Below are 21,085 nucleotides of genomic sequence, written 5' to 3' on the forward strand. Positions count from 1 at the left end.
TCTCTGGTCTTGTGAGCATACATTATGTGAGTGAAGTGGACAATAAAGACATAAATTAATATGTAATATATTCACAATAACTTATCTTTAATTCCAAAATCAAAAAATTCTGAAACTTAAAGTTTTTGCCATTCATGTAGTGGCAAAAGATTTTACAACTATAATTTTGAACTTACTTGGTTGTAAAACTGTGAGGCTGTTTAATCTTTTAAAGTATCACTTAAAATGCATCTATATTTTTTTGTAGAGATATTAACATTTTATTTCAGGGTGCTGTCCCAGATCTCTCAAATGGGGAGGCGATGCATGTTTCCTAATTACAGAACATTCACCATATTACCTTTAAGCATTCAAATATTACTGTATTCAGAACCACTCTGGCTGCCATGGGGATTGTGTTGAGCTGTATAACATCTAGAAATTATAAATACTGTGAATGGAAATGAAGCAGATATGGGTATAGAGAATGAAGGCCAGTAGGGGGTGAGTGTTGTAGGGAAGAGAAGTTGTTTAGCTAGACTAGTAAGGGAAGACTTCCTTGGGAGCTGACATTTGAGCAGAGTCTGAAACATGCATGGAACTGTCAGTGGAAAAGAGTATGTGTCAGTCATTGGAACAGACGTGGCTATCTGGAAAAAAAATGTCCTTGTGTAAGGGAAGACCACGGTCGAAGACCTAAACCAAAAGTGTGCTTACTTAGCACATTGATGTACAGGCCACTCGAGCTGTATAAGAACAAGCAAGGGAAGAGTGATCAGATAGGCTGTCAGAGGGAACCAGGGGGCCAGTCATCTCAGGCAAGATAAGACCTTTGGATTTCATTTTAAATGTTATGGGATGTCTTTGAAGGGTTTTGACCAAGGGTGTATCCAAAATTCAATTTTCTTTTTAAAAATTTCTATCTATTGCTCTGCAGATAATAAATACCACTCTTTTGCTATGTTGCAGTAGTAAGAATTGGAAAAAATAAATGATTATGACTCTGGATAAAATTCAGAAATTTAATGATAACTGGTTATTTTTAATAAAATGATCATGCTTTAATAAAATAAACTCTTAGATATCCATTGACCAAGTGCCATGCTTTGAATTAGTAATCTAAATAATAAACTCTCAGTTTGTTTTTTCTTGTTCTAGATTTTTCTTTAAGTATTAGGGCTGAGAAATTAGCTTGGGCATGATAGTGTTTTTCCCAATTTCCCTCTCAGATAGACAATTATAGGAAAGGACCCTCCACGTGGAGTAATAAGAACTGGTTTCTCATGCTGGCTCTGCCATTAATTGGTTAAAACATTGGTTGAGTTGTTTAACCTCTCTGGATTTCAGTTTCTTATAGTGTGAAAAATGGGGATTGAATCATCTGATTGATATAGTTCTTTCTTGCCTGCAATCATAAATTTAGTAAGTCCTGTGTGTAAAACTAAAATTCTTTGATTCTTAATGAGAACTCATAAAATCTCATAAAATCTCAAAATGTCCTTAAATATGAGACTAAAGAAAAATGAAATAACTGGCTCTCTGTTCAAAATTGATAAATTCACCCTTAATCCCTTTTTAACAGGACCAAGGAAATAAAATACCAGAAGCCAAGAGCACAGAATATTTTTCTTCATCAGTTTATAGATTGTGATCCTTCTCTAATTCCGTCAAATACAAAGGAATGACCACCTTGGCAGATGGCCACAGAGGATGTCAACAATTTTTTGGAGGCAAGCAATGAAATATTGATGCTATGAATTTTTTATTATGAAGTATGTAGAAATGAGTAGAATTATATTTTAATGTAAATACTAAAAGTGTTCAATATAGTAATTTATATAACTAAGCTATTTCTCCCTTCTTTTTTTTTTCCTGAGTATTGTTGCATGTCAAGAATTATACTGAATTAAGCTGCTTTTGCCCTTACATAGTATAGAAATATATCACATCCCTAGATACAAAATAAAAATTTAAATAACAGAAATTAAGTACCCATGTTTGGAAACGGCTCTTTGTATCTATCTCAGACACACATATCATATAACTACAAATACTAAATAGTTTTGGAACTTAGAATCATTTTCTATTTATTTTAAAATTATCCATACCAGTTATGAATTTTTTTCATTCTTGCATTTTTCCCACTGATTTTTAAATATTCTAACGTGCTCCAAACTCTTGGGGAGTCATCTCTCTATATTCCTCACAGCTTATATGTTGTGAAAAGTCTACATCAAAAGATCCCATTCAATTTTTACTTTCACAGCTGCTCTTACTTTTTCTGAAAAAACAGTGAGCCAAGGATTGTGGGCCACATTGCCATCTTCCAAAATGAAATTAATTACGTTACCTTTTAATGGGAATGCTTCCTGGAAAGAAATTGACTATTTATTTTAAAGAACAAAAATATAAACATAAGGAATCTGCCTTCTCTAACTTCATGGAAAATAAAGACTTAAATAGATAAATATAAAATGAAATAAAGTAAACTCATAAAAAATTAAGTAGAATGCACTAAAATTGAATTTCTTCAAAGCATTTTATACAAACAGAGAAACTAGAGATTTGCTCAGAATTTTTTATTTAATGTTAATTCAACTCAGGGGCCTAAGGTCATCCAGCAAAAGAGTCTACTTTTTAAGTTGAACAAAGAGGAATGCTTTCTAAGTAAAGGAGACCATAAATGTTTAAAAAGCCCAATGTAGAGCTTCTGAGTCTCTTTCAGTAACTAGAGTCAAAATTAATTCTTGCTTTTCTGTTAGGGAAAATTTCATCTAATTACATTGAAATTATTCTGCAACTTTTGGGACAGCAAATCCTGATCACCAAAGAAAAGAAAGAGCAGCTGTGTTGCCCTTGCCTCATAGTATAAGAATAGCATCATTATGCAGTCACTGGGCTTTATAGAACTATTAAGTGGTTATCCACTGGCTGCCTCTAGCAGACACACACCTAACCTTTCTGAACTGCTGATAATGTATACCTACAGTATGTAAGGAGGGATTTTCTAGATAGATAGATAGATAGATAGATAGATAGATAGATAGATAGATAGATAGATAGATTCTACTGCTTTCTTAAGCAAACCAATCTAGTAAAACAGCCCTCAGGAGTAGCAAGTTCTTTTTTATATTCCTTTGCACATATTTATTAAGCGACTGTTTCTAAAACTTCTTTTCTTAGAATTACTGTAATCATGATTTAAATATTTTCTTAGTTTAATATAATTCACTTAACTATTTCAAAAAAATACTTTATATTGACAATTCCTAAATTGGTGGAAATAGTTTCCATAAACAGCACTACTCCATAAGCAACTTCTTGTTCCGTTTCTTTCTCTAACGTTCCCTTTTTAAACTCATCTACATCTTATTTTGATCTTTAATCACAGCAACAATCTTGTGTCAGATAGCTCTAATTTATATTTCTTTCACATTAAGAACTAGCCCTTTGTTCTCTTTGAATTGCATTCTATTTATGACTGTGTCATTAATTTGCCACAGATATTTATAGTTCTAATCAAAACTGTTGAATTTTTCACTTATTTCCCATATTTTAAGGTTTATTTGCAAACTAACATGGTAAAAATGTTTAGTAGTTAGAAAGGCAATTAGAACATAGCATGTGTGACTGATAGGTATGACAAATTCAGAGTGGTTAACCCTGTGCCATATCCACCAGCTGTGTGACCTTGGTTAAATTATTGATTGTCTTTGACACCCAATTTGTACATCTTTCATATTTGGATGCTAATAGTAATGTAATTGTGAGGATTAAGTGGTATAGATGATAATATAAGTACAAAGCTTAGATATTTAGCATTCACCTAGCACATAATTCAATAAATGTGTAATGTAGTTATTCTGCTTTTTGCAAAATGATTGAAGTAGGTTTCCTCATAGTAAGCTTAGCTCTTGCAAAATAATTAATGAATGTGTCCATTATACTCATGCCAAATTTCTTTTACATTATTATGTCTGTTGTACTACTACTTAATTTTGTTCTCATTGAAGTTTCCCAACAAGCAGTTCAAAGTTTATGTTTAAACATGTGAAAATGCCATTTATGCAGAAATCATGGTTTAAAAACATTTTTTAAAAATTGGTTATTAACCTTTGATCTTCATGAAAACAATATGCATTCCAAAATTTACAAGAAATTTTCCGTGGGTATCCACAGACTTACTGCCTGTTCTAAAATTTTAACTTTTTATCAACCACTATTGTTTGGAGAAATATTCCATGTGCAAAGCAGAGAGAGTTGAAGAATTTTCTTCTTAGTATTAAATATATTTTATGGATACAGTGATCTCTCGTCTATCATGTGGGCTAGGTTCCAGAACCCCTCGCGGTAGGCGAAAATCTGCAAAGTAGTGGCCTTATATTTATTTTGTTATTTATATATATTTTAAGGCTTTATAAACCCTCCCCACACTCTTATAAACACTTCCTATGCTCTTAAATACTTTGTACATATTTTATTTTGATTTAATATTCTTTTAATGTTTTGGGGTTTTTTTGTTTTGTTTTGTTTTATGTGCCCTAGGCATGAAACAGCTCTGGCCACCAATACAGGCATCAAGCTAGGATGAACTAGGGCTGAACCCTGCTTTGCCCCTGACTGATACAAGAACAGCACCCCTAATCAGGTGCCTCCTTGCCCATTGCCAGGGGCTCTTTTAATGTTTTAATTAGTATTTTTTTATGTTTTTATATTGTTTTCAATTTTTAGGCTAGAAAATGCTTGTTTTACCACAAAAATAATTAAAATAATAAATATATTAAAATACTAATATGCTGCAAAATCCTGCAATAGAGCAAAAAAAATCCACGATACCAAATTAGATGTAATACAATTTAAAAATCCACAATACTGTGAGACCACAAAAGTGAACCGTCATGTGGCAGGAGACGACTGTGGAAGTAAAAAATCAAGTTGTCCTCAGCACCATGCTCTTGTGAAGGTTCCAGGGAGAATCTGTTCCATGCCTTTCTCCTAGCTTCTGGTCCGTGGCTTTCCTTGTCTTATACACTCATCACTTCAATCTCTGCCTCCCTCATGACTCATTTTTTCTCTTTCAGTGTCTATGTGTATGTCTCATCTCTTCTTACAAGAACAAAGTTAGCCCTGGCCAGATAGCTTTGTTGGTTAGAGTATGGTCCCAAAGCACAAAGGTTTCTGGTTCAATCTTTGGTCAGGGCACATGCAAGAACAGCTCTATCTCTCTCTCTCCCTCCCCACTTCCTCTCTCACTGAAACCAATAAATAAAAATTTTATAAATATAAAATAAAAGAATTAAAAACAAATAAAAACAAAGATAGGGTCATACTGGATTAGGGTCCGCCCTAATTCAGCATGACTTCTTCTTAATTTAATTACATCTTTTACAAATAAGGTCACATTCATAGGTGTCCAGGGTTAGGATTTGAATGTATCTTTTGGGAGAAGGGGCACAATTTAACCAATAATATTGTCTTTTCTTTATCTATGTAGATATGTTTAGATATACAGTGTGTCCGTAAAGTCATGGTGCACTTTTGACCAGTCACAGGAAAGCAACAAAAGACGATAGAAATGTGAAATCTGCACCAAATAAAAGGAAAACTCTCCCAGTTTCATACCTATTCAGCGCAGTTCGATGTGGGCTCACGCACAGATTTTTTAGGGCTCCTTAGGTAGCTATCCCATATAGCCTCTACAGACTCGTCACTGATTGATGGCCTACCAGAACGGGGTTTCTCCACCAAACTGCCAGTTTCCTTCAACTGCTTATCCCTCCAAGTAATGTTATTCCTATGTGGTGGTGCTTCGTTATAAACGCGCCGATATTCACGTTGCACTTTGGTCATGAATTCAAATTTAGTGAGCCACAGAACACACTGAACTTTCCTCTGTACCGTCCACATCTCGACTGGCATGGCCGTGGGCTGCTCCACTGTATACACGGTGTTATGTCATCATCTGCGCATGTGCACATGCTGCCACATCATCCTACAGAAACTGGGAGGGTTTTCCTTTTATTTGGTGCAGATTTCACATTTCTATCGTCTTTTATTGCTTTCCTGTGACCTGTCAAGGGTGCACCATGACTTTACGGACACACTGTATATTTTAACTGAGGATAAAGTTAGAGAAGAAAAAAGTATTTTAAAAACAATTATCTTCTAGAACAATGATTGTTTCACTTGTGACAAGACATAATCTATGAGTAGATGTACATGTTTTGCTTGTAATGATTTGGCAGTATAATTCCTTGAACATGGTTTCTTAATAGTACTTTTTTTTTCCCATCAACTGCATAGCTCTATTTTTTAAAATTATAGAACAATATTATTTTGTTTGTTTACTTGAGATTAGAGTTCAAATAATAGGGTTATAGTTGTATGTTCACAGACTGGTGTCTATATTACACGTATCAACAAATATGACATCCTAAAGACATTGGAGATAGTATGATATTTGCATAAATGTACTGAGAATTATACTTTGTAAGTAAATGAACTGAGACAGTTTTCCTTTGCTACACTTGATTCAAAACAGGGCTACTTTTTATTTTCTTGAGTAAGAAAGAAGGTTAAATTAAAATCATGAAAAATTATTGACCTTTCAAAAAGAACATAACCACTATATATTTTTTAACATTCCAGTGAAGTCTTTCTAATATATAACTTGATATGAGTTTTATAGATAATTAGTACATTTTTATCATATCTTCTTTATAGTCTTCTCCCATCTATTTAGACATGTGTCACAGTTTTTTATGTGATAAAACTTATACAGTTAAGTTTCAGCACTTTAACCAAAGGTTTTATATGTATTTTCTTCTCTTTTAATTAAAAGAGAATGGCTGTAAAGCGCCGCCCTCTGGTGGGCGTGCCGGGTGGATCCCGGTCGGGCGCATGCAGGAGTCTGTCTGACTGTCTCTCTCCGTTTCCAGCTTCAGAAAAATACCCCCCCCCAAAAAATCTTATTGTGATGTCTTTATGTTTTTCCATTCTTGTATGAAACACATTAAATTTCCAAAACATATTTTTCTTGCAGGTAAAACTTACTTCAAATTACTATGTACATGTAATTGTCACTCACTAAATATTTATGAAGTGAAGGAAAGAAATTGTAATTAGTCCTTTTGCTTCTAGATAGCATTCAGAAAAGTGCTATTAGAAGGTAAAGCAGTTCTGAAGCTAACTCAGTTATACACCTTCATGTTAAATACTTATTTTAAATTTAATATGAAAAGTAAACAGAGATAGACACTAAAGAATTTGCAGTGCTGCAAAGTGAAGATATGTTCTTTATTTCCCAGAATTTTCAGTAAATTGAAGGATTTAAGGCTTTGGTTTATATTTTTATCTTGTTCTCAAGTGAATGTTGAAACCTTGGGAGAAAAACATGAAGTACATAATCAAATGAACAGTTGACTATGTATTTTAAGAATGGGATTTGGTTTTCTAAACTATGGATCAAATTGCCAGAGCAGTGGTTCTCCACCCTGACTGCATTAGCATAACCAGAAGAGCTTTTTAAAAACAGATATTTTGGCCCTGGCCGGTTGGCTCAGCGGTAGAGCGTCGGCCTTGTGTGCGGGGGACCTGGGTTCGATTCCCGGCCAGGGCACATAGGAGAAGCGCCCATTTGCTTCTCCACCCCCACCCCCTCCTTCCTCTCTGTCTCTCTCTTCCCCTCCCGCAGCCAAGGCTCCATTGGAGCAAGGATGGCCTGGGCGCTGGGGATGGCTCCTTGGCCTCTGCCCCAGGCGCTAGAGTGGCTCTGGTCGCGGCAGAGCGACGCCCCAGAGGGGCAGAGCATCACCCCCTGGTGGGCAGAGTGTCACCCCTGGTGGGCGTGCCGGGTGGATCCCAGTCGGGCGCATGCGGGAATCTGTCTGACTGTCTCTCCCCGTTTCCAGCTTCAGAAAAATACAAAAAAATAAATAAATAAATAAAAACAGATATTTTGGACCTATCTCTGCTGGTTATCTCAGTTGTTTGAATTACTGTCTGTGTGACTTTGAACATTATTTAATCCACAGGATCAGATTCTCTAGTAGTGAAGATGATACAAAAGTAGTAGAATTTTGGATAAAAATGTGTCTCAAAGAAGTGGAGATAACATATAATACATACTTAAAGATGTGCTGATCTAATTAGGAATGCTTTGAACTGAAAAACAAGGAATTTGAAAAAATAAATATGCAAGTTAAACAGAAGGACTTTATAGTATTAAGAGCATCAATAGCAATGAAATAAATGTCCTGTATTACTAGTAAAAAGACTTGGCAAAAATGTTAGGAAATTGTATTTTTGCCTCAAATGTCTATATTCCAAAGCCCAGGATATGTCTGACAGTGGAGTGGACTGATTTCTTAAGTGGGGAATTTAACTTCAATAGAGTATTCCCAGTAAGACTGAACAGCCATTTGCTAAGTAGATGACAGTGATAGTTATGGTGGTGGTCAGGGATAGGACAGGGTTAGTATTGGATTGCTTATGAATTGGAAAACCTGTAAGGGCCTTTCCAACTCTTATATGCTATATTTATAAATAATTGACAGTTCTTTCTTAGCATTTATTTATTCATCTATATATTTTGAAAACTTTGCTGTGCCACACATTTTAGTGGAAGATAAAATTGATGGCTATGAAGAAAAATAGTATACACTAAATTTGATAATCACTACAATATAGTATCATGGAGACAAGTAAATGACATAATTGTATTTCATTTATACATGTGTTGGTTATTTCGGTTACCATTTAGAAGATAATGTAAATGTATGAAATAGGAATTCAATACACTTAAATATTGAGAAAGAAATTGCATTAGAAAAGATGTCGTCTTCATCCAGGGTTTTTGAAGACAATTTTTTTGAAGACACTATATAATATGCAATATATTGTATCTCGAATTACTCTTCTATAGGGTAAGACTCAGATCCTATCATTAATTGCTATCATTGTTCCTTGCCTTTGTGCTCTTTTACTGAGCATGCAGCTGATGATATTACTGTGATGCTGCTATTGCTTATTAATAGCCAGAATCTTGGAGAGAGAGGCCAGTTTCCTGGAAGAAAAACTGCTGAGGATAGAGAAGCAGTACCCTTAAGAGAAAAGATTAATATAATGGATCTTAGAGCATAGGACTTATTGATTCCAGAGCACCAAAAGGAGTGAAGGGAAAGGAGTTTCTAGAGAAAACTGTCTAGTTCAGACTTTAAAGAAGCAAAATGAAAACAGTAGTAATATTTTTTTTCTGCTATATATTTCTAAAGCAATATAAGATTAAGAAAAATATTTAAAAGTAAATTTGAGTACCTTTTTTAACTTTTCTTACTCTAGAGTTTCACAGCTTTTTGTTTTACTATTTTTTGTTTTACTGGGCTTTAGTAAGTCAGTCCCTTTTTAAAAATGTTTTAACTCCATAAAAGAATTCAACATTTAATACTGTTCATGAGTGAAGAGGGTCCCTAGAAATGAATCTATATTGAGTAAGATCATCAGCATATTACTGGTTGGGTTCTTCAGAAGTTAAGTGTTTGTGTTAGATTTTGTTTTTGAATTATTAAAAATTATAAATTTTTTATTCTATTCTGAGTTACTTTTTTTTATTCTAAGTTTTTTGTTGTTGTTTTTGCAAGAGACAGAGAGAGAGAGAGAGAGAGAGAGAGAGAGAGAAGGACAGACAGTAAGGGAGAGAAATAAACATCAGCTGGTAGTTGCAGCACAATGATTGTTCATTGATTGCTTTCTCATAAATGCCTTGATGGGGCGGGGGGAGTAGGCTCCAGCCGAGCCAGTGACCTTGGACTTCAAGCCAGTGACCTTTCAGCTCAATCCAGTGATCATGGGGTCATCTCACACTCAAGCTAGTGACCCTGCACTCAAGCTGGTGACTTCAGGGTTTTGAACTTCAGCATCCCAGGTCCATACTCTATCCACTGTGCTGCTGCCTAGTCAGGCTGAGTTACTTTCTTTTTATGTTTCTTTTTTCTAATATTAAATGGGTGTGCTTCTAGTTTTTATTTTCTTTTTCTTTTTTTTTTTTTGTGACACAGACAGAGAGGGACAGATAGGGACAGACAGACAGGAAGGGAGAGAGATGAGAAGCATCAATTCTTCGTTGCAGCACCTTAGTTGTTCGTTGATTGCTTTCTCATATGTGCCTTGATGGGAGGGGGGGCCTTCAGCAGACCGAGTGACCCCTTGCTCAAGCCAGCGACCTTGGGCTCATGCTGGTTAGCCTTGCTCAAACCAGATGAGCCTGTGCTCAAGCTGGAGACCTTAGATTTTCGAACCTGGTTCCTCTGCGTCCCAGTCTAATACTCTATCCACTGTGCCACCACCTGGTCAAGCTAGTTTTGATTTTCTTATTGAACACAGCTTATATATAGGAGAAATATTGATTTCTATATACTAATTATATAACTAGGTACCTTTCTGAATCTTTACTTAGTTTTTCCATTGATTTTCTTGATTTGAGTTCCTTAACTATACATGCATGTCATCTTGAAAATAAGCATATAATTGTCCCCCCTCCCCGGTTTACTGAGGTATAAATGACATAAAAGGTGTAAATTTAAGGTATACAAGTGATAATTTAATAAATATATATTGCAAACAATTAGCAGAATGTCACCTCAAATAATTACCTTTGTGCACCCACGTGTGTGCTGAGAGCGTTTAAAATCTGCTCTCTTAGCAACTCACAGCTATATAATAGAGTATTATTGTTAGTTCTAGTCGCCATAATATATAGTAGATAACCAAAACTTATTCCTCTATCTTATAACTGGAAGTTTGTACTCGTTTACCACCTTCACCCATTTTCCCTACCCTCACCCCATCACCAGCAACCACCGATGCACTCTGTTTCTATGAGTTGTTTTTTTAGGTTCCACCTAAAAGTGAAATGACACAGTATTTGGGTTTCTCTGACTTAGCATAATACCTTTAAGTTTTATCCATGTTGTCACAAATGGCAAAATTTTTTTCTCACAACTTAAAAATATTCGAATATATGTAAATATAATATTTTCTTTATTCATTCATCAATTGATTTCGATCAGTGGATGTGTTTTTCATGTGTGTTTTCCTGGTAAATAGTGATTTTGAACACCTTTTTATGTACCTATTGGTCATTTTTGTATTTGATTTGGAAAAATGTCTATTCAATTTCTTTACTCTTTTTTTAAAATCAGATTATTTGTTTTTCTGCTATTTAGTTGTATAAGTTTCTGATATGTTTTGGATATTAACCCATTGTCATATATATGATTTGCATATATTTTCCTTTATTCCATAGATTGCCTTTTTATTTTGTGGATTATTTTTCTTCTTTGCAAAATAGAAGCTTGTTTAATGTAGTTCCACTGATTTCTTTTTGCTTTTGTTATTTGTACTGTCATATCCAAAAATATCATTGCCAAGACCAGTGTCAAGGAGCATTCTTTATGTTTTATTGTGTCAAGTCCTACATTTAATGTTTAGTCCAATTCAAGTTAATATTTGTGATTGCTATAAGATAGGGAACCAGTTTTATTCTTTTGCATGTGGGTATCTAGTTTTCCTAACACCATTTAATTTATCTTTTCTCCAGTGAATTTTCTTGACTCCCTTTTCAAATTGTTCCATTATTGACCATATGTGTGGGTTTATATCTGGACTCTCAATTCTGCTTCATTGGTCTGTGTGTCTGTTTTAATGCCAGTACCATAGTGTGTTGGTTACTGTAGCTTTGTAGTATAGTTTGGAATCAAAAAGTATAATGCCTCTAGCTTTGATCTTCTTTCTCAAGATTGCCTTGGCTATTTGGGTCTTTTGTATTTTTATATGAATTTTAGGATTTTTTCTATCATTAAAAAATAGAATTTTGATAGGTATTGCATTGAATCTATTATATACATAGCTTTCAGGAATATGGACATTTTAACAATATTAATTCTTCAGCTTCATGAACATGAAACATCTTTCCACTTATGTCCTTTTCAATTTCTTTTATCAATATAGTATAGTTCTCAATGTACAGATTTTTTACCTCTTTGTTTAAATTTATTCCTAAGTATTTTATTCTTCTTATATAAATGCTATTGTGAATTCTATTGTTTTCTTAATTTCTTCAGATTGTTCATTGTTAGTAGGTTAAAACATAACTGATTTTTGTATATTAATTTTGTTGCTGCAACTTTTTAGCATTCATTTATCAGTCCTAATAGGTTTATGGTAAACTCTATAGGTTTTTGAAGAGATAAGATTATATCTGCAAAAAGGACAGTTTTACTTCTTCCTTTCCATTTCAGATGCCCTTTATTTCTTTTTCTTGCATGATTGCTCTGGCTAGGTCTTCCAGAACTATGCTGAATAGCAGTAGTGAGAGTGGGCACTTTGTCTCATTCTTGATCCTAGAGAGAAATGTTTCAAACTTTTACCATTAGGTATAATGTTAGCTGTTGACTTGTCTTATATGGCCTTTATTATGCTGAGGTTTTTGTTTAGAGTTGAGAGTTTTTGTCATGAAAGGATATTGGATTTTGTCAAATGCCTTTTTTTTGTATATATTGAGATGATCATATGATTTCAATCTTTATTCTATTAATACGATACTCACATTTATTGATTTGCATGTATTGAATCATGCTTGCATCCCAGGGATAAATTCCACTTGATCATAATGTATGATCCTTTAATATACTTTTTAATTTAGTTTGGTAATATTTTGTTAAGAATTTTTACATGTATGTTCATCAGGATTATTGGCTTCTAATTTTCTTATCTTGTAATAGTATCCTTTTGGTTTTGCTATTAGAGTAATGCTGGCCCTATAAAATGAGATTAGAAGTGCTTCTTTCTCGTTAATTTTTTGGAAGAGTTTGAGAAGGATTGCTATTAAGTCTTTTTTAAATATTATTTGGATTCACCATCTACTCCTGAGTTTGTGTTTGTTGGGAGGTTTTTGATTACTAATTCAATCTCGTTAATCATTATTTGTTCAGATTTTCTATTTCTTCAAGATTCAGTTTTGGTAGCTTGTATAGTTTTAGCAAGGTATTCATTTTCTTAAGTTGTGCAATTTATTGAAATATTATTCATTATAGTCTATTATTATCCTATGTATTTCTGTTGTAATATCTCCCCCTTTCATTTATAATTTTATATTTTTATGTTCTCTCCAGCTAAAGGCTTGTCAATTTTATTTATCTTTTCAAAGTTCTAACTCTTCTTGTTAACATTTTGTTGTGTTTCTATTTTCTGTTTCAATTCTATTTTAATCTTTATTATTTCCTTCCTTGTGTTAACTTTGGGCTTAGTTTGTTCTTTTTTTTATTTTTTGGTTCCTTGAGGTATGATTTGTTTATTTGGGACCATTCTGTGTTTATATGTATGCATTTATGGCTATAGACCTTATTAGAACTATTATGACTGTATCCCATGAGTTTTGATATGTTGTTTCCATTTTGTTTCAAGATTTTTTAAAATTTCTCTTTTGATTCCTTCTTTGATTCATAGGTATCAGGAATATACACTTTAATTTCAATATTTGTGTATTTTCCAGGTTTCTTCCTGTTATGATTTCTAATTTTATATCATTGTATCCAGAAAACGTGCTTACTATAATTTCTCTGTTGTTTAATTTGTTGAGGCTATTTTTGTGGCCCTATATACGATCTATCAAGCAAATGTTCTGTATGCCCTTGAGAAGGACATTTATTTTGCTGCTGTTTGGTGGAATGTTTTGTACATATCTGTTAGGTACAGATCTGTTAGGTACATTTGGTCTAGAGTGTTGTTCAAATTTACTATTTCCTTATTTAGTATATGTCTGGATACATGTATTCATTGTTAACTTGGTGCCTCTTCCTTCTGATATGCATACCTTTTAGTTCTTTCTCCTAATTAACTAGTGTATATAGAACATTATTATAATAATTGTTCGTAACCTTTTTTTTTTTTTGGCTCACAAATACTTTTACCACCATAGATATGACATATAACATTACAGCTCTCATTGAAGAAAAATAGGTATTTGAAAATAAAAAATTCCTTTTTTGTGTGTGACAGAGACAAAGAGAGGAACAGATAGGAACAGACAGACAGGAAGGGAGAGAGATGAGAAGCATCAATTCTTTGTTACAGCACCTTATTCATTGACTGCTTTCTCATATGTACCTTGACCGGGGGGCTGCAGCAGACCAAGTAACCCCTTGCTTGAGCCAGCGACCTTGGGCTCAAGATGGTGAGCCTTGCTCAAATCATATGACCCCATACTCAAGCCAGCGACCCCAGGGTTTTGAAGCTGGGTTCTCCACATCCCTGTCCAATGTTCTATCCACTGTACCACCTCCTCATCAGGAACAAATAAAAAATTTCTTTATAAAGTAAAGCAAAACTGAATGAATAGTTGAATTTCTAGAGTTATATGAACCAATTTTCTGATGACAGAATTAAACTGTCTCTTGTTTTTCTGTGGCTAGTTTAAGATTTACTTTTTATCCTTGGTCTTCAGCAATTTAATATGTGCCCAGATTATCTTTCTTTGTATATTTTTTTCTAGAGTTTTGCTGAACTTCAATCTATAGGTTGATGTTTTTCATCAAATATGAGGAATTTCTCTCATTACTTTTTCAAAGATTTTATTCCTGCCTCTTTTCATCTGTCTTCTCCAGCTGGGACTTCAGATGTGTGTATGATACATTGCTTGGTGTTATTCCGTAGGTATGTAGGTCACTGAGACTCTGAATTTTTTTGCAATATTTTCTATCTGTTCTTCATAAATTTGTATTCACCTATCTTTAGGGTTTTTTCGTTGGCTTTTCTGTCATCTCCAAATATGCTGTTAAGCCCATCCAGTGAATTTTTCATTTTGATATTATACTTTTAATTCTATGATTTCAGATCAATTCTTTTATAATTTTTTATTGTGGTAAGATATATATAACTAAATTTTTCATTTTAACTGTTTTAAGTGTACAGATTGAATTATTTTTTTATTGTTCCTATTTTTCTAAAAGTTTCTGCATTTGCATTCATTATGATGACATTTTACTTTATGGTCTTGATAATATTTATAATAGCTGCCTTAAAGTACTTGTCTGAGTCATCTCAAATCTATTCTATAGGCTGCTTTTTCTGTGTTCGTCAGTGGACGAGTGGATTAAAAGGCTGTGGTACATATACACAATGAAATACTACGCAGCTGTGAAAAAGAAGGAAATCTTACCTTTTGTGACAACATGGATGGACCTGGAAACTGTTATGTTAAGTGAAATAAGCCAGACAGAGAAAGACAAATATCATATGATCTCACTTATATGTGGAATCTAATGAACAAAGTGAACTGAGGAATGGAATAGAGGCAGAGACGGGGTCACAGGGAGCAGAGGGACAGCTGTCAGAGGGAAGGGGAATAGGGGATGGGATCAGAGAAGGTAAAGGGATTAATGAAATTATATATACATAACACATAGATACAGATAACAGGACAGCAAATCCCAGAGGGAAGGGAAGAGTGAGTTAGGGGGAGGGGGCAGAGGGGGTATAATGAGGGACACAGGGGTGGGGGTAGGGTGTTTTATTGAATGGGACACTTGAATCCATGTTAACACAATTAATTAAACTTAATAAAAGTTTTTTTAAAAAAGACAAAAAATGAATTAGTTAAGAGCTTCAATAACTTCCATTTATCACTACATAGAAATTTTTTTGAGTGATTCTATAGAGATCAATAATATCTCTTGTAAATATAAAAAATAAATTCCTTAAGTTGCCTCTTAAAAAAAGAAAAAACAGATCCCTATTTCAGCCTTCGATCTGTTACTTTCTGCCAGGTTCTTTGGAGCCTTCTCCATGCATGCACAGTTCAGGAGTCAGCCCAGGTGCGTGTGTACATATGCAACTATTTTACTCCCCCTCTGTTTTCCTACTTCCTGACATCCACTTCACCCAACTGTCACTTATCAGCCATTCTTTCAGCCTCACCAGTGGCCTCTGATACCTCAAGCCAGTGAGCCTGGCTTTCTGCTTTAGTTCTTGCTGTTCCCACTACTCTTTACCTCAAGAGTAAGCTATATGGAGACATTGCCCAGCAGTGTTCACTTCTTTGAAGAGTTATATCCTCTCTTTCTCTTTCTGTTACTTTTGGTCACTCTCCATTGTGTCTTTAAATAGTTGTTTTTATTTGCTTGTTGTAGTATTGTCCACAGTTTATAATTACTATCAGTGGGATAACAATTCTGATTGAAGTTGCCACACCATTACCAGAATTAATTCCTGGGTTTTTTTTTTACTTTCATATTTACCTGTTCACTTTATTATTTCATACTCAAGTATATTGTGTCACCTCATGATCAATTTAGTCACTTAGACCTAGGTTTGATTTCTGTCACTGCCATTTACTATAATGTTACTTCAAATTTCTGATCTTTAATGTCTTTTTATGTAAAGTAGAAATGATCATATGTACCTTACTAGGTTGGTTGCTTTTGAATATCAAATGGAAATATGTATAAAACATGTGTGACACAAGGCCTAAAAATCACTTGTCACTTATAAATGCTGCTGCTTTTATTTACCATGATTATTCTATAATTTAGAAGGTCAATAATTACTAAATGGAACAACTCACCCAAGATCGTATTGCTAAGTAACAGGAGTGCACATTAATTAAATCAACTTTGCAAGATATGTTTATGTTTCCCGAAGATTCCAGTTTTAGTATTATCTATTAGATAAGAGGAAAAAGTGATTGTCTGATGGTGATTTAGAAGATGAACAGCTAAACAAGAATTACTGAGAGTAAGGCCCCATAGAGTTTTGGGTGATCTCTTTTTCTCTTTTGAGCACTTAACAGCCAGACAACTGACTGGTGAGAGAACATACACTACTGTACAGTTTTTTTTTTCATATCAGAGAAGAATGACTCTAAGCAAGTTTCCAATTTCAGAGTTAGAATATTCAGTGACAATAATCTGGCCCAGTGAAATAATTAGTATTTGTGTATATGGTCAGTAAATAATATAATAAAAAATATAGCACAATGTAATGAACTATGAATGATTTTTATGCTAAGCAAACATTCAATTTCAGAAATTTGTTATTGCATGAGCTTTTCTATGAATAGTTAATGTCAGTCTTTGTTCTATCTGCTGGAATCATGGTATAGATGGGTGTGTTGTTTTATATTATATTGAAGCAATGTATAAGATTTTGTGTGTGGTTTTCAAAAATATATTGCTTTAGTGAAAACAATTTAATGCTAAAGGTAAAAAGGGAAACTGGCTGAGGTTGCATCAACTCTCTCTCTGAATAATGTAAGCATTATTACAGTTACTATTCACGTTTATGCCTATTCAAATAGAAACCCATCAATCATGTAAGTTTAGGGCCAGATTTTGATCTCTAATGCATAGCATGAATTGTCACCTATCTTTTTTCCACCAAAAAGAAATGCTCAGCAACATCTGAGATTAAAATCTGTCCTTTTAAATTGATTTTATTTTTATCCAGACTAAGAAGCAAAATGCAGTGTAGGAAGAGGAAATAAATAATTCCTGTGAGGATGTGGTTCTTTTATTATATATAATTCTTGCAGACTTAAGTGTTCATATATTTCACTAATCATAAGAATAGTTCTGAGAAAATAAAAAAGTATATTATTTATCCTTTTAAAATTGAAATTTTATAATCCTTGTGTAATCATATGCAATAACTTCCTTTCCTAGGGAAGGCCATATTATTAAAAGAGCACAATGTAAATTTATAATATATGAAAAGCAACCAAAATCTATTTATAGATAACATGAGATTTGTCAGAATAGATTTTATATTTGTTTCTATGAAAAATTTTAAATTTTGTTAAAACATACCAATAAAGTAAAATATTTAAAATGATAAAACTGTCTTGTTTTGACATTTATTTATTTTAAGTATAAGGTAATTGCACAGAAGATTTGAAGATAAAATCTTCCTTTACAGTTTTTCTCAGCCTAGGTAATTTAATTCAATTTACGCATAGTGCTAGTTTTGAACACTGTTTATTAAGAACTTTTTATGAGCAAAGCACTGTACTAAGTATTTTGGGGGAAACTTTCACAGTATAGTTCTCAGGAATTAGGTCCCAGAAAGCATGTTGATATATGCCATTTGTAATTTCATTTCAGAATTACAGGTGATTTTTAAGAGAGCTAGCTAGTATGGTGGCTGGAACATAATAGGCGTTCATAAATGTTTGTTTGTTTGTCTGTTTGTTTGTTTGTTTCCAGGGACAGTAAGAGAGTCAGAGAGAGGGATAGATAGGAACAGACAGACAGGAACAGAGAGAGATGAGAAGCATCAATCATCAGTTTTTCGTTGCAACACCTTAGTTGTTCATTGATTGCTTTCTCATATGTGCCTTGACCGTGGGCCCTCAGCCGGCCGAGTAACCCCTTGCTCGAACCAGCGACCTTGGTTCTAAGCTGGTGAGCTTTTTTGCTCAAGCCAGATGAGCCTGTGCTCAAGCTGGTGACCTCGGGATCTCGAACCTGGGTCCCCCGCATCCCAGATCAACGCTCTATCCACTGCGCCACCACCTGGTCAGGCCATAAATGTTTTTTAAAAAAAGATGAATATTTTCTCATGCTTGGGTTGGAGAGCAGGCTAGCTGTTATGTGAGTCTTTGTGTGTGTTAAGTATCTCTGTGGTTAAACCAGAATTTTAGAATTAGACTGATTTTATCTGGATTTTACCATCTTTGTGAACTTGGGCAAGTTACCTCTTTAATAATCTTTATGTGTCAAATGTAGTGATAATATCTGTGTCATAGGTTTGTTGGGAGGATTGAATGAGATATGTATGGTATGTCAGGCTTTTATATAGGGCCTATAATAGTTTAGTTTAGAAAGATTATTGTTATGATTATGGTTCTCATTATCTTTACTAATAAGGGATGGGTGAAATTACCTTGTTGTGAAACAGAAGTAGTTAAACTGTAACATTGACTTGGTTTTAAGTAGCAGAACTTTTACTCCAAATAGGCAGTACTTTATTTCATCTATATGTTTTGTTTTGTTTTTAGTTAATGGAAAATGTCATGAGCCATAAATAAAATAAATGTATTATTTATTTAAATTTTTATCTAGTTATTTTGTCTTTGCAGAGTGAAAACTCAAATAATCACTAGGAATTATTATTTACTCTTCCATTTTTTTGTTTATCCACTCCATAAGAATTGACCGAGCCTGTTTTCCAGATACTGTGGTAGTCACCAATAATAGAGCTGTGAGCAAGGCTGATCGACGCTTGCCTTCAATTAGTTTTCGTTTTATTGGAATTCTAGTTCACACTGTTCAGACATGGTCTTGCAAGTTTACCTTTCAGATGTGGTTTACAGGTGGTGAAGTGTCCTAGACACTGTGTTTGAGATTGAAGGAGCAGATATCACATGAATGAGGGTTTCTCTTTTTTACTCCATGAATCACAGCAATGCCAGACAGCATCAGGCTTGAAAAGTTACATTATTAGTCCACATTCCTGAAAGTTGTAGGTAATTATTCTCTGTCATTTTAAAAGTAAGGTATATTTTTCAGCTGGCTTTACCAAATAATGAGAACTGAGGTAGAAATGAATAACAAAAGGTAGGTAAGGAAAGTGCATGATCACAATTGAAACTAACTACTATTAGAATTCTATTACTTCTATTATCTTGGCTATTTTAAGTAAAAATAATTAAATTCTCTGCATCTTCTGAGTATTAGAAAACTTTGGTCCTTGGACTGGTACCTCAGTTAACAGGTATACTCTGGAACTTTCTTCTGCCTTCCCCACCATCAATCACCATGTTGCTAAACTGTTGTGAAAACTTTGTTGAAGAAAACATTCTGCTACATTTCGGAACACAACACATTCAACAGTTCAAATGCTATAGAAATATTTACCATAAACCTATGTACTCTTATTGATCAATGGCACCTCATTAAATTTAATTTTCTAAATAAAATTTACCAAAAAAGAAAGAAAGAAAATCTCAGAAAAGGCTGTATAGATCCTTTTTGGGGGTATAGATCCAGCTATTTTTGAAAGAGATTGAGCAAATTAAGCAGTTGCAGTTTAGTTTCTTGTTTAAGTTCATACTAAGAGGATTTGGGCAGGTAAGCTTGTTCTCTTTTGCTCAGCTGTAAAGTACAGATGATAAAACTCACCTACTTAAAAAAAAAACTCACCTACTTGTTATGTGATTCAGATTTCAAAATAAGAATGAAGCTTTATTTTTTTTTTAATTTATTGGAGTGACATAGGATAAACAAATATACAGGCTTCAGGTGTATAATGCTACAGCACACACACTGTTTTGGGTGTTCACCACCCCAAGTCAAGTCTCGGTCCCCCACTGTTTACTTCTCATACCCTGTAGCTTCCTCCCCACCCCCATGCTCCGCCACCCCAACAACTCCACACTGTTGTCCATATCCATGACTTTTTTCTCTTCTATTTCTCTTCTGCTCAATCCCTAGTGCCATATGCTTCACATAGATTATTGGTAGTCCTCACAGTAACTCCACGTGATAGTAATCATTATTGCCTAACTATATTGGGTTGGCAAGAAAGTATTTTTGGTTGTCATAGTGTTGTAATTGTTTTGAAGGACTTCTGTCAGTGTTATGGTTTTTTCCTTTTGCCATTTGATATCAGTCACATTTAGGTTACTTTAGAAGCAAGTTGTGCATAATTTTGTTTATAGCTGTTAGTTTAGGGTCAATTTTAACATGGAGTGTGAAAACAAACATTTTTGGCATATTTTACTTTTTTACTTCCATAAAGAAAGCTGCTGAGGCCCACAAAGAGATATGTGAAGTTTATGGTGTTGATTGCCTAACAGAACTCATGTGTCAGAATTGGTTTAAAAAATTCTGTTCTGGAGATTTTTCACTCAAAGATGACCAACGTTCTGGTTGACCTACTGAAGTTCATGATGACCAAATCAAAGCCATAATTGATGAGAATTATCATATAACTGTTTGAGAGATTGCAGAGAGGTTAAATGTATCGCACACAACAATTGAAAATCACTTAAAATGCCTTGGACTCGCTAAGAAGCTTGATATTTGGGTTCCACATGAATTGAAAGTGATTCACC

General features: G+C 34.0%; 1 protein-coding gene, 1 non-coding gene and 1 pseudogene across 15 annotated transcripts in view; 2 read left to right on the forward strand and 1 right to left on the reverse strand.

Moving 5' to 3' along the window:
• The window catches only part of MBD5 (methyl-CpG binding domain protein 5), a 512,364-nt gene that overhangs the window by 218,657 nt on the left and 272,622 nt on the right, over positions 1 to 21,085 (forward strand). For 13 of the 14 annotated variants that reach the window (XM_066346280.1, XM_066346282.1, XM_066346272.1 and 10 more), the window contains one exon: positions 1,562 to 1,709. The exons of the other annotated variant lie outside the window; for it this stretch is intronic. The gene's annotated coding sequence lies outside the window, so the exon portion shown is untranslated. The remainder of the gene's footprint in view (positions 1 to 1,561; positions 1,710 to 21,085) is intronic. 14 annotated transcript variants of the gene reach the window in all.
• Positions 4,512 to 4,654, reverse strand: LOC136379280 (small nucleolar RNA SNORA48; annotated as a pseudogene).
• On the forward strand, positions 7,522 to 7,597 carry TRNAT-UGU (transfer RNA threonine (anticodon UGU)). The gene has a single exon. It is a non-coding gene; the product is annotated as a tRNA-Thr (tRNA).

The sequence above is a fragment of the Saccopteryx leptura genome, chromosome 7 (genome assembly GCF_036850995.1).
Source record: "Saccopteryx leptura isolate mSacLep1 chromosome 7, mSacLep1_pri_phased_curated, whole genome shotgun sequence".
In the NCBI taxonomy this organism is placed as follows: Eukaryota; Metazoa; Chordata; class Mammalia; order Chiroptera; family Emballonuridae; genus Saccopteryx; species Saccopteryx leptura.